This window comes from Osmerus eperlanus, chromosome 5 (assembly GCF_963692335.1).
Source record: "Osmerus eperlanus chromosome 5, fOsmEpe2.1, whole genome shotgun sequence".
Lineage (NCBI taxonomy): Eukaryota > Metazoa > Chordata > Actinopteri > Osmeriformes > Osmeridae > Osmerus > Osmerus eperlanus.
Window position 1 is genome coordinate 12,485,071 of NC_085022.1, and position 10,848 is coordinate 12,495,918.

At 44.0% G+C, this 10,848-nt stretch overlaps 1 protein-coding gene across 5 annotated transcripts in view; it reads right to left on the reverse strand.

The window, feature by feature from the left end:
- Positions 1–10,235, reverse strand: part of mef2aa (myocyte enhancer factor 2aa) — a 53,422-nt gene extending 43,187 nt beyond the window's left edge. For all 5 annotated transcript variants that reach the window (XM_062461659.1, XM_062461657.1, XM_062461660.1 and 2 more), the window contains exon 1: positions 10,103–10,235. The gene's annotated coding sequence lies outside the window, so the exon portion shown is untranslated. The remainder of the gene's footprint in view (positions 1–10,102) is intronic.
- Positions 10,236–10,848: the final 613 nt, after the last annotated feature.

Consider the following 10,848-nt stretch of genomic DNA (forward strand, 5'->3'; position numbering starts at 1 on the left):
CCTTCCTCTCTGATCCCTCTCCATGTTACCTCCTTTATGTCAACACTGAGACTAAACAACAACAGGCCTCCATCCGCCTGATTCTAACTGGGTGCTTTACAGTAAAGCTCATCATGCAGGCTGGGCGTGTTTAGGCTACAGTACCACAGTAACGCACTCACACACTTTCTATGCTATTAGAATGTAGGGCCTAGCTTGTTATGACCATGGCTCATAATGATTTGAAACATTTCCTGAGTTACATAATGATGATTGATGAGTTACATCACTACTCCATTACGATAAAATAAACAACCAAGTAAATGAGCACTAATCTACTGATTGGACGTGCTATGCTTTCTTTGCACAAAAACATATATACTTTAAGTAATTTGAGCTAAAAAAAAAGCAAGATTAGCTATACAAATCAAGTTTATTTGTCACTGCATTATTCACAGTGCTAGTTTATGGCTCAGTTCCACTTCCAGCTAGTCAGAGTTGAAGAAGAAGGGGGAAATCAAGCAAAGTAAAGCCCTTATGTTGCCGCTGCATTTCAATGGGAAGCTGACAGAAGTGCATTATGAAATGAACACACAAATCACTTTGTTCTTCCCCTCTTTTCCTTCGTCACCTGTGAAAGGGCCTGCAGGCCTGGGTTGGGAAGTGGAGGCAAGCCAGCTTCTCGCGCTCTAACACTTTTCTTTGTGGGAGCATGCTTATCTCCCACTCCAGCAGGGAGAGGTAGGATCCTGCCAGCTAGTCAGTCAGCCAGCCAGTCTGCCGGGCGGGCAGGCAGGCAGGCCGGCAGCATCACTAGTGTTAATGTCTCCTGATGCTAATCTGACACATTGCTGATCCTTTAACAACAGTTTCTCCGTACCAGCTCTCTTTGCCCATCTCTCTCTCTCTCTCCCGCTCTCTCTCTATCTCTCTCTCTCCCCCCTTCTCTCTCTCTCTCTCTCTCTCTCTCTCTCTCTCTCTCTCTCTCTCTCTCTCTCTCTCTCTCTCTCTCTCTCTCTCTCTCTCTCTCTCTCTCTTTCCATCCCTCTCTACATTTCTTCACCTCTGTTTCCAAGGCAACTAATGAGATATAATTAATAAGATCTACCGAAAGGATGTGTGAACAGAAATGAGTGAAAAAGAGGCTTTGAGCTGGAGCAGAGCGTCAGTAGCGCGACACCTTGACTTCCACAGTACGTTCACTTTCATCGCTTAGGCTGGCATTATCAGAGACACTGACTTACAAAGCAGGAATAATCACATACTGTACAGTGTAAGACAAACATTTAAGGGATGTACAGTAATATGTGGTGTGTACAATTATTATGTATCGATGCACATTGTATGCACAGTTATTCAAGTCTTAAATGGATGCATTTAGACGCAGGTACAAATATCTACTGTATATACAGATATACTGAGATCAGCAAGCATTTTTATGTAAAAAACAAAAAACATCAGTAGTTAAAATACAATAATGAAGGTGCTTAAACCAATTTGAATCATTCTTATCAAACCAGGTGAGAAAATGAGAGTTTAACATTTACAGTACACTTAAATATGGGCCAGCATTACAGTCTGCTTTAGCTTTATTGGGAATTAACTCCAGTCCTGTCATAGACAACTCAGAGTACAACAAGCCTAGGACAGTGACTCACCACAAAATATCAAACAAAAACATCAACCCCTACCATTTCTAACATACCAGGAGCTTTAATCTACTGGGACACTGCCATAGCCTCAAGTGTTACACGCTTTAGCTTGTAATGGCTTCCGCACGCACATTTCTCCACGTTGACTTATCTTTATCATTCATCTCAATCATCCCGAATACAGAGGACGAAAGACTGTAAGCCTTCGCACCGATCCCATCCCTAACATCACGTATGTGCTGATGGTCGTTACTGTGGTAGATGACAGAGGCCTGTGGGGATATGTCCCAGACGTCCCTGTGAGGGTTGAGGATGCAGACCAGACAGCCAGGCAGTGAGAGCTTCATCTGTCCTGATGATGACTGCTACCTCGCTCCAACTCTCCCCTGACCCAGCTGCAATCCCATGTTAGATCAATGCAAGTTCAAACAATCATCCATCCTGTCAGCTAGCTAGGGCGTGCTGGGGGCCGGGACTTCAGAGAGGGGCGCCGAGACGGAGAGCTACTTATCACCTCTGCAATGACATCATAGGGGATAACCCCCCCCCCCCCCACACACACACACACACACACACGCACACACACTCCCACCCCAGGATGCAGTTCTTCTCCGGCAACTCTCTGAGCCAATGGCTGAAGGTCATGTAACGACATTCAACCAATAAACTAGTAGATTCGGATTAAGGCAAAAAACGATTTCTTCGCAAGACAGACAGCTAACGTTCAGACCTAACATAATATACAATATACGTTTACATTTACTGTGGTTCGAAGGTACAGTATGGTGTACAGAAACAAATAACCTTAGAACGGTAGACAGCGAGAGTGAAACTAAACACCAGTAGACAGACAGACACCCTCACTCTCCCTCACACGACTGTCAGGGGATGAGAGGACTATGCAAGGTGACTTTGACTGAACGCCTTGGGGGCCATGAGAAAAAGTCATTGACGTGAATTTAATATTGCTTCTCTTTTTGACTGACTTATAACCATATTGAATTCCAGAAAACAAAAAAAAATAACAAGACAGACAATTCCCTATGGTATAAAGGCACAGTGAGAGGAGGAAATCCGTTGGGTAGTATGCGAAATGTAGCAGAACTACATACTGAAGCCCTTCCCCCATGACAGGCAGTCCCACTCAACCCTGTTGTGTGGTACTTAAACTGTGTTTACTACAGGCATATTGTTGAGCACAAAATGTTGTTTGACAAAGCTTGGATGCACATTGTCAAAACAGATTTAGCTTCTGCTGTTGTTTGTGTAGGAACATGCAAGTTGGTGTGAGAGACAGACAGAGAACAAAAACAGAGTGGAAGGAAGGCAGAGACAAAGAGTGAGGGAGAGAAGGAGAGAAAGAGGAGGTGAAAAAGAGAGAGAGTGTGTTAACTATAGGGAAATCTAGAGAGGAAACAGATATAAAAACCTTTAGGTGGAGGAAGAGTATCTCCCCCTCTCTGTGGTCGTGTGTCGTACCAGTGTTGTAACATAATTACTGCTGGGACACTTCAATTCCCAATGATCCATTTGCGTCAGTCAGGTTTTTTAGCCCAGCCGATGAATGGATTCTCAGTTTCTCAAGGATAAAGAGATGACCCTATCCTAACAGTTAGATCTATTTCAAGGGAAAGAGCTACCCTCATGTTCAAGGTAAATGCCTAGTTGGCTGTCGTAGAAAAAAACGAAAACATTGTTTATCAAGCAAAATGATAAATTCGTTGATGCAACCGGGTGATGAATTAAGTCTCATAAAAAATACATGCAGATGGTAAAATCAATAAATATGCTGCATGTTCCTATTTTTGAAGAGAACGGGCATTGCCTTTTTGATTCTCTGATTTCACAAAACGTTTATTCAGATATAATTCATCATTCCCTTTTCACCAATTGTCCAAACTACTTCTAATCAGTTGAAATATGGCGTCTACTACTAAATGGAATTGACAGTCTAGTGGCTAACAACTCACTTCAAATTAACAACAAGTGGTCAGATATATTCTGTCTTTGGGCAAAAAACTGGTCTACTAAACATGCAATCACCAACATTCTTTATGACAGTGTGTCAGTTTCAGAAGTCCAGTTTCTATCAAGCGTCAGTTAGGTTTTGACAGTCACTCTGGAAGAGCTCTTCGAATGTCACTATTTACCAAAGTTCCCTTCCTTCTAGTAGTAAAAGAATACACACAACCGATAAAGTTACATTATACTACTTCTGAGCTATATTTCTATCATAAAAAAAAGACAATAAAAAGAAGGACCGTGTTCAACGCCTATCAAAGAAAGCAACCCTTCTTTGAACTTCACGACCTAGAATACTGTATACTGTACACACAGTCATACTCAGTCACACCCTGTGGCTCAGGTGATACTTTGAGGACTGTGTGCCCTTTTGGTGTGATGTGGTGTGATACGTCTATTAGCAATGGTTGTCCATCATCAGAGAGGGTACTCATCGCGGGGGGTAATCATGCCAACTCAGAAGGGAGCAAGCCCACGCCCCCCTCCCCCCCCCCCCACCAAAACCCCCCTTGCGCCCCAACCCCCAGGCTCCCCCAGAGCTGTGTTAAGTAGTGTGGCAGCCTTTTGATGTTACACAGACAGCATCTCTGAAATGGTAAACAGTGGAGATGAATCGAGATGCTAGTCCCGGGGGAATCCGCAGTGTAAGGATATTAGGGACGTCATGCATTAATGGGTTTCGGCAGCACAACATTTGTACGTTCCAATTGCCTTTTGGAATGCCCTGAGTATAAAGATAACACATTTGAATTCCTCTTGGATATGTGATTCTCTCTCTCTAATGTGTCCTTTGATCAGCTGCAGGAACATCTGACTAAATAAACAAAGGGAGAGGGTGCCAGTAGGAGATGCCGGGCCAGTGTGGTCTTCTTGTTAAACAGCATTGTGGGAGTCTTCAAGACCAACAGGCCATCTTTTAATAGGGAAAGAAAAATGGGAAGAAATGGCTAAGAATAAATGTTTGTTTTTTCTTTCACTCTTGAACTCTTAACTTACCCTGTATGCCACAGTGTCCTATTACATAAAAACTTTATGCAATCTAAGCAGTGCAAACGTTTGTGACTCATAACTGAGATAGGCTATGCAGTGATTTGATTCTCTATTTTGATTTCTTTCATTTTTGTGTTACAAAAACGGTATGCTGTATTGATGACTGGTCTCAAAAAGACCAAAATAGATTTTCTGTAGCGAGATGAATCCATCCCTGGAGACTGCAGCTACAGTATCCTGTGTTGGTTTTACCACGGACTGTACCACACCTTCCTACTAGAGAGGCAATACAACCATGCACATGCAGAGAGGGGACCGAGAGATGGATGAAGCGATAAAAAGAGAGGGCAGAGCGAGACAGAGACAGAGAGAGAGAGAGAGAGAGAGAGAGAGAGAAGGGAGAGAGAGAGAGAGAGAGAGAGAGAGAGAGAGAGACAGAGAGAGAGAGAGAGAGAGAGAGAGAGAGAGAGAGAGAGAGAGAGAGAGAGAGAGAGAGAGAGAGAGAGAGAGAGAGAGAGAGAGAGAGAGAGAGAGATGAATGAGATAGAGTGGAGAGAAATATTCACTGGCCCTGTTTGCCTGCCTGCCTGCCTCTCCAGGAATCTTTTGAGCCCAACTGTTCGCTGGTAGCCTGTGGCCCTGACTAAGGCCCAGTTGCTGGTGGGAAGTGCCTCTCCCCCCATGCATGCTCTGAACAGAACTGGCAGCTGGCCCAGTGACAGGGGGCCGGGGGGGGGTGAGGGTAGCAGAGGCACCAGGGAGTGTGACACTGGCCCAGTACCAGCACAGTCCACAGCTGACTTACACTAAAAGATCTGGTCAAGCATTTCATCTGGATCAGCAGCACATCTCACCTTGCTTACAGGGTGAGTGGACAGAAAGAGGAAGGGAGAAAGACAAAAATAGAGACAGAGTGAGAGAGAGAGAAAGAGAGTGAGAAAGAGGCAGAGTAAGAGTGAGGGAAAGAGAAAGACATAGGGGCAGAATAAGAGTGAGGGTGAGTGAGTGTGTGAGAGAGAGAGAGAGAGAGAGAGAGAGAGAGAGAGAGAGAGAGAGAGAGACAGAGACAGAGTGAGTGTAAGAATGCAAGAGTGAGGCAGAGAGGCAGAGAGGCAGAGAACATCATGGACAGCTGGCAGACTCAGCACAGTCTCACACAGTCGTTTTGTACGCCATAAGAGTAGGGCTCTGGAGTTCCACTAACACAGCCTCCAGATATTACTGGGAACATGATGTTTAGGAGAGCAATTCAAAAACATGAGTGTTTGGGTGACTTACAGAAACAGAAATGCTCGTTTTGGCCCATTCGGAGACGCTCTAATTGTTGTATCACTTTAATAAAACCAGGCGATAACCTGTGCTAATTGCTAGCAGAAGTGGAGTGTGATTTTGAGACTGTGTTGAGTTTTACTACGGGAGTGGTGTAATGTTTTCCCTGGCAGGACACTGCCAGGATTGCTCAGGGCCGGGGGTGATGTCATGGCCTGTAAAAGTGATATCTCCCTGCTTGCCTCAGCTTCTACCTCTCCTCATAAGGTAGGGGTCAAGTCTCTCTTACTGCTCTCTCTCTCTCTCTCCCTCTCTCTCTCTCTCTCTCTCTCTCTGTCTCTGTTTATCTTCCTTTAATGTAGCGTGTATCACTGACAATCACAAGATAGGATGGACACATCTTACTAAAACTGGGAGTGAGCTCTGGGTCATCCAACACACACACACACAAAAACACATCTCTACACAATTCCTAATGGATAAGTAACACACATCCTTCTCTGCGTAATAAACACAGTGTGACAAACCACACAGTGAGATGAACACACCCTGCTGCTCAGGAGGAAGAAGAAAACCCAGAAGCAGACTCTCGTCAGTGGAGGTTTCGGAACCCTGGACCTTTGTCTGAACCCTACGGTGGACTGGACCGGCCTCCAGACTCCTGCAAGGCGTTAGGTCACTTCCCTTTCCTGGTAGTAAACACGGGCTGTGTTCTTGAGGATAATGGGTGTCCCATCCCTACATCCCCCCAGCTGTCTGGCTTCAGAGAGGCGAGGGGTGGGCAGGAAACCCGGCAGGCAGAGCCACCTTCCTACAGCCCACGCTGAAGGCTTCCCACTGTTGGGACTACTGGACGTCAACGCAACTATCCTTACCACAGCTCTGAGGCCGTTCGCAGTGAGCAGAGCCTGAAGACTCCTGAGAGCTACACTGTGGGAGAGGATTGCATAGAGGTCTCCAGCATACATTGTCATATTAGATTATTGACAATTGACTATTTTCCAAACCAAATGTCACCTCACGGTCATGACTTCACACACTGATTCAGGTTGTCTGTTGTGCATGAACACATACAGTGAGCAATTACTAGGATCAGAGACAAAACAAGCACAACCTGAACCGACAATACAATGCGTACAAGGTTTCTATTCAACTCGTTTTTTGAAAATCGTTCTATTTTATACACTGTATTTAAACCTTAATTCTTGCAATGTAAAACTGAGTTCTCCCCTGGCCCTCTCATGCTCTTTTAATATGTATTGGATGTCTTTTAAAAGGAATACTGTGGTGCACATTAACAATCACAAAATCTTTTGATCTGCTAAATTCCATTTTAATATATTCCTTTGATTTGTGTCTTTTTTCACAGCCTCATTGAAATTCGGTCGAAGTGCAACTCAGCAAAGTGATGTCTTCCTTAACTTCAAGGCATATTCAAGTAATCATTTGTGTGAAAAGGTGTGCATTAATGTGGTGTGCGCAGTACTACAAACTACATTCCACTACATGCAATCCGACACTTATTTTCTCGATAAACACTCATGTTCATGTCACCTTTGTGAAAACCCCTTCACTTTCTAAACAACAAGAACACAACCCCAAACAAGTGATTCTTTGGGTTATCTACTTCTAGAGCAAGACGGAAATGCGATCACATTGATAACCACATTAATTACCAAACAAAATTTAGTATAAGGGAGTTTAAAGGTGTCAAATTGTAATGTATGTCTCCTCTCACCGATCATCTCTGCACTGCCACACTCACAGACACATTCACCTCAGAAGCCACACTACCACACCTGTCTTCTTTGTTTTCAAGCTTTAGCTTGAGTTATTTATCTTAACACTGAGTAATGACTCACTGCTTCACAGGGAACTGCTCCGTGTTAACCCTGTCCAGGCCATTTGGGGACAGTGGAGAGGAACAAGGAGTGGAGGGTCATAGTGGTGAAAAGAGGATTAGAGATTCAGGCTGGTGCCTTGCTCAAGGATCTTACTGCTGATTCTCCAGTATGGCCGGGGTGGGGGTGGGTTGAGGGAGTGGGGAGGGGTTGGGGGCGGGGGGGGCGGGATAGCTCCACACAGGGAGGGCTGGCCTGGAAAGGGCAGAGAAGAGCAGACGGGGAGGGAGGCTGTGGGTCCTTAAGCCGCTCTGGCCTGGCCTGCTCAGCAACACATGTGCTGAGTGGGCCGTATGTGTTGGCTTAACACCAGAGGTCACAGGCAAGGGCGGGACAGTTGAAAGGTCAGCACTCGGCTGTCTCACGTAGACAGTGCGTGAGTCGTACTGTACACACACCTTTGGTGAATAGAATCGAAAACATATTGTGTGATATCAATATCTACATGTTGGTCAATGCTACTGTCAACTGGACGACTCAACTTGAAAGTGAAGTGACGGGTATTGCGAATAAAGTGGGCGACATGTCCTGCAATGAAAAACCGAGGTGTTCCCCTCTGACTGGCAATGTGTAAATGTGTGTGAGTGTAAATGAACTCTGTCCTTTCACACACTGACACTGACTTTCCAAGTTCTAATTCCGACTGACATGTTCATGCTTAGTAATCATATATTTGAGCATGCCAACAAAAAGAACACTGTAACTAAATGTTTAAATGTGATTCGCTAAATATTCACTTTGAAACCGCAGCTCTGTAGACAGTATTTATAAAGTGTACATGTGGTCTGGTGTCTGTGCCAGGGCCTGGAGTTAATCCCCAGACCTATGGCTTGAAAGTTATCATCACAGGACATTAAGAAACTGCCTAATAAAGTTATAACTGTGGAGCCTTACAACTCGATACACGGTTTAATTTGGCAGACTCCTCAGACACGTATTTCCTTGCTAGCACAGACACTGTCTTGTGCGATTGGAGTTAAAAAAAGAACAAGTAGCAAATATTTTTAGACAAATTTGAAATTAAGATTTTGTTTGTTTGTCAAACATATCACTCACATCCCTGAGTAACCTGTTTGGGCATTAAATGTGAGGTGGTGTGGTCAGGTGGTCAGACAGGAAGCAGTCAGGTTTGGGGCTTGAATCTCAGGTCTCATCTGGGAGTGATTTTATGACTACCACACTTTTTGGGATAGGAAACTCTTCCAACAGCCATGTGTGAGAGAAACTCCGAACTAGATGGACTTTAATGAAAAATAACGTTCAAGGGTTTGCTCTGTCTGTGATAAAGGAACTTCCTTAATACTTTATCTCTGCACGAAACATGGAGGCAGGCTGCTTTCTATTAGAATGGTCTACAGGAAACACCAGCCTAGCATGGGCTAAAACATTATCTACTGGGCTCAAGATTCTGCATCCTGCCTCCAGGTCTCACAGGAGAACGCAGGAATCTCCAGTTTGATGATGGAGCCCCGATAAACAATGAATCATGTTGCCAACTGAACATGCGGGAAAAACTTTTGTAACAAAAGAGACAGGGAAGTGTTCCTCGATGGACGCTGTGGAGAAGCAGCGTGGGTTCTCTGTTACTCAGAGACATCTTAAACAACAACGCCAAAGTGCCCTCACACCTAACTCTCAAAATGAGAGAGAATTTGTCACGTACGATCACACCATAATGAAGGAGGAACTTTAATACGTTTCTTCAGCTCCTTGTTTCATTTCCAAGAAGCTAATGTTGTGGTGTTAAGAGGACTGAATTACCTTTTTTTTTTTTCTTGGATAAAAAAAAATACATATATATATATATATCATGGCAATTATGCTAATACAAACTTGATTTCCTTCCGTTTATGTTTGAGCATGACTGGATCCCACCAATGATGTGGTACTTTTTACTACCTCTAGAAAATCTTTCTTTCAAGCTCTGCCTCATGAGCCAGCTACATTTGAGACCAGTTCAGCCTGCATGCATTTGTAACATAGTAGTATACTGGTTTAACATGGTGAGATTTCCAAGGTCCCTGTTTGGCTGACACTATCACACAGCACAGCCAGACACTTAACCAATTGTTCAGTTTAGATTTTAAGATAAATACAAAATAAAAATAAAAAAAACTATGAAAAGCACACATAACACATTAGAGGGTATATCTCATTATCTATACACACATCAATGCAGACACAACATGGGGACGGCTCTTGTGAAACACATGTGATTTCACAAATGTGTTTTTATATATGTTCTAAAACACTAATTATAGTGTATAGAGAAAAGTGCATTCAGCTCACCCAGCTATCAAATATGTTCTTCCTTGGACCAAGAATATCCAGCTCCTGTCTCCCTCTTTTCCTCTCTTTCAGTTCTTCCTTGGTGTAATCTTCTTGCTGCTTTCTCCTCCTAGGAGGGGGAGAGGAGAGAAGAAAGTGTTTCGCACAGTGATTCAGAGGCGCGTTGTAAACGCCAGCATTCTCCTTCTGACAACCAGTGTTAATTGCAGATCAGACTCGCCCACACACTTCACATTTCTCCTCTTCATCAGAGGGAGAGGAGCTGAGACCAGGCTGTGATATTGTGGAGAACTCAGACGAGCACAGTGGGAGACACTGCAGCCTCTCGCTCCTCACACCAATCACCACCTCTCAACATCTCAACATCTCCCTTTTTACCCCAGTAAAACTCTCAGCACGCGCCAAGGATGTATTTACAAATTGTTGCTGAGGAAACACACACACACACGCTGTCAACCTATAATATTTGATCAATCATATTCAATAAATAAACTTATGCACTTTGCACCAGACACCTTGGGAGAACATATGCCAAATGTGTTATTCTGGGGGGGTTTCACAGTAAAGTGTTAAAAGGATAGCTATGAAGTCACATTCAGTGGTATTAAACAACAGAACATTTAACTTTCTCATCTGAGATGGAAACTATCTCCATGCCACTCCTCCACATAAAAGACAGGACCACACTATACTGTGCACGCACATTTTGAGCAACTGGGCCCATTGCCTAGGGTGTCACAGATCTA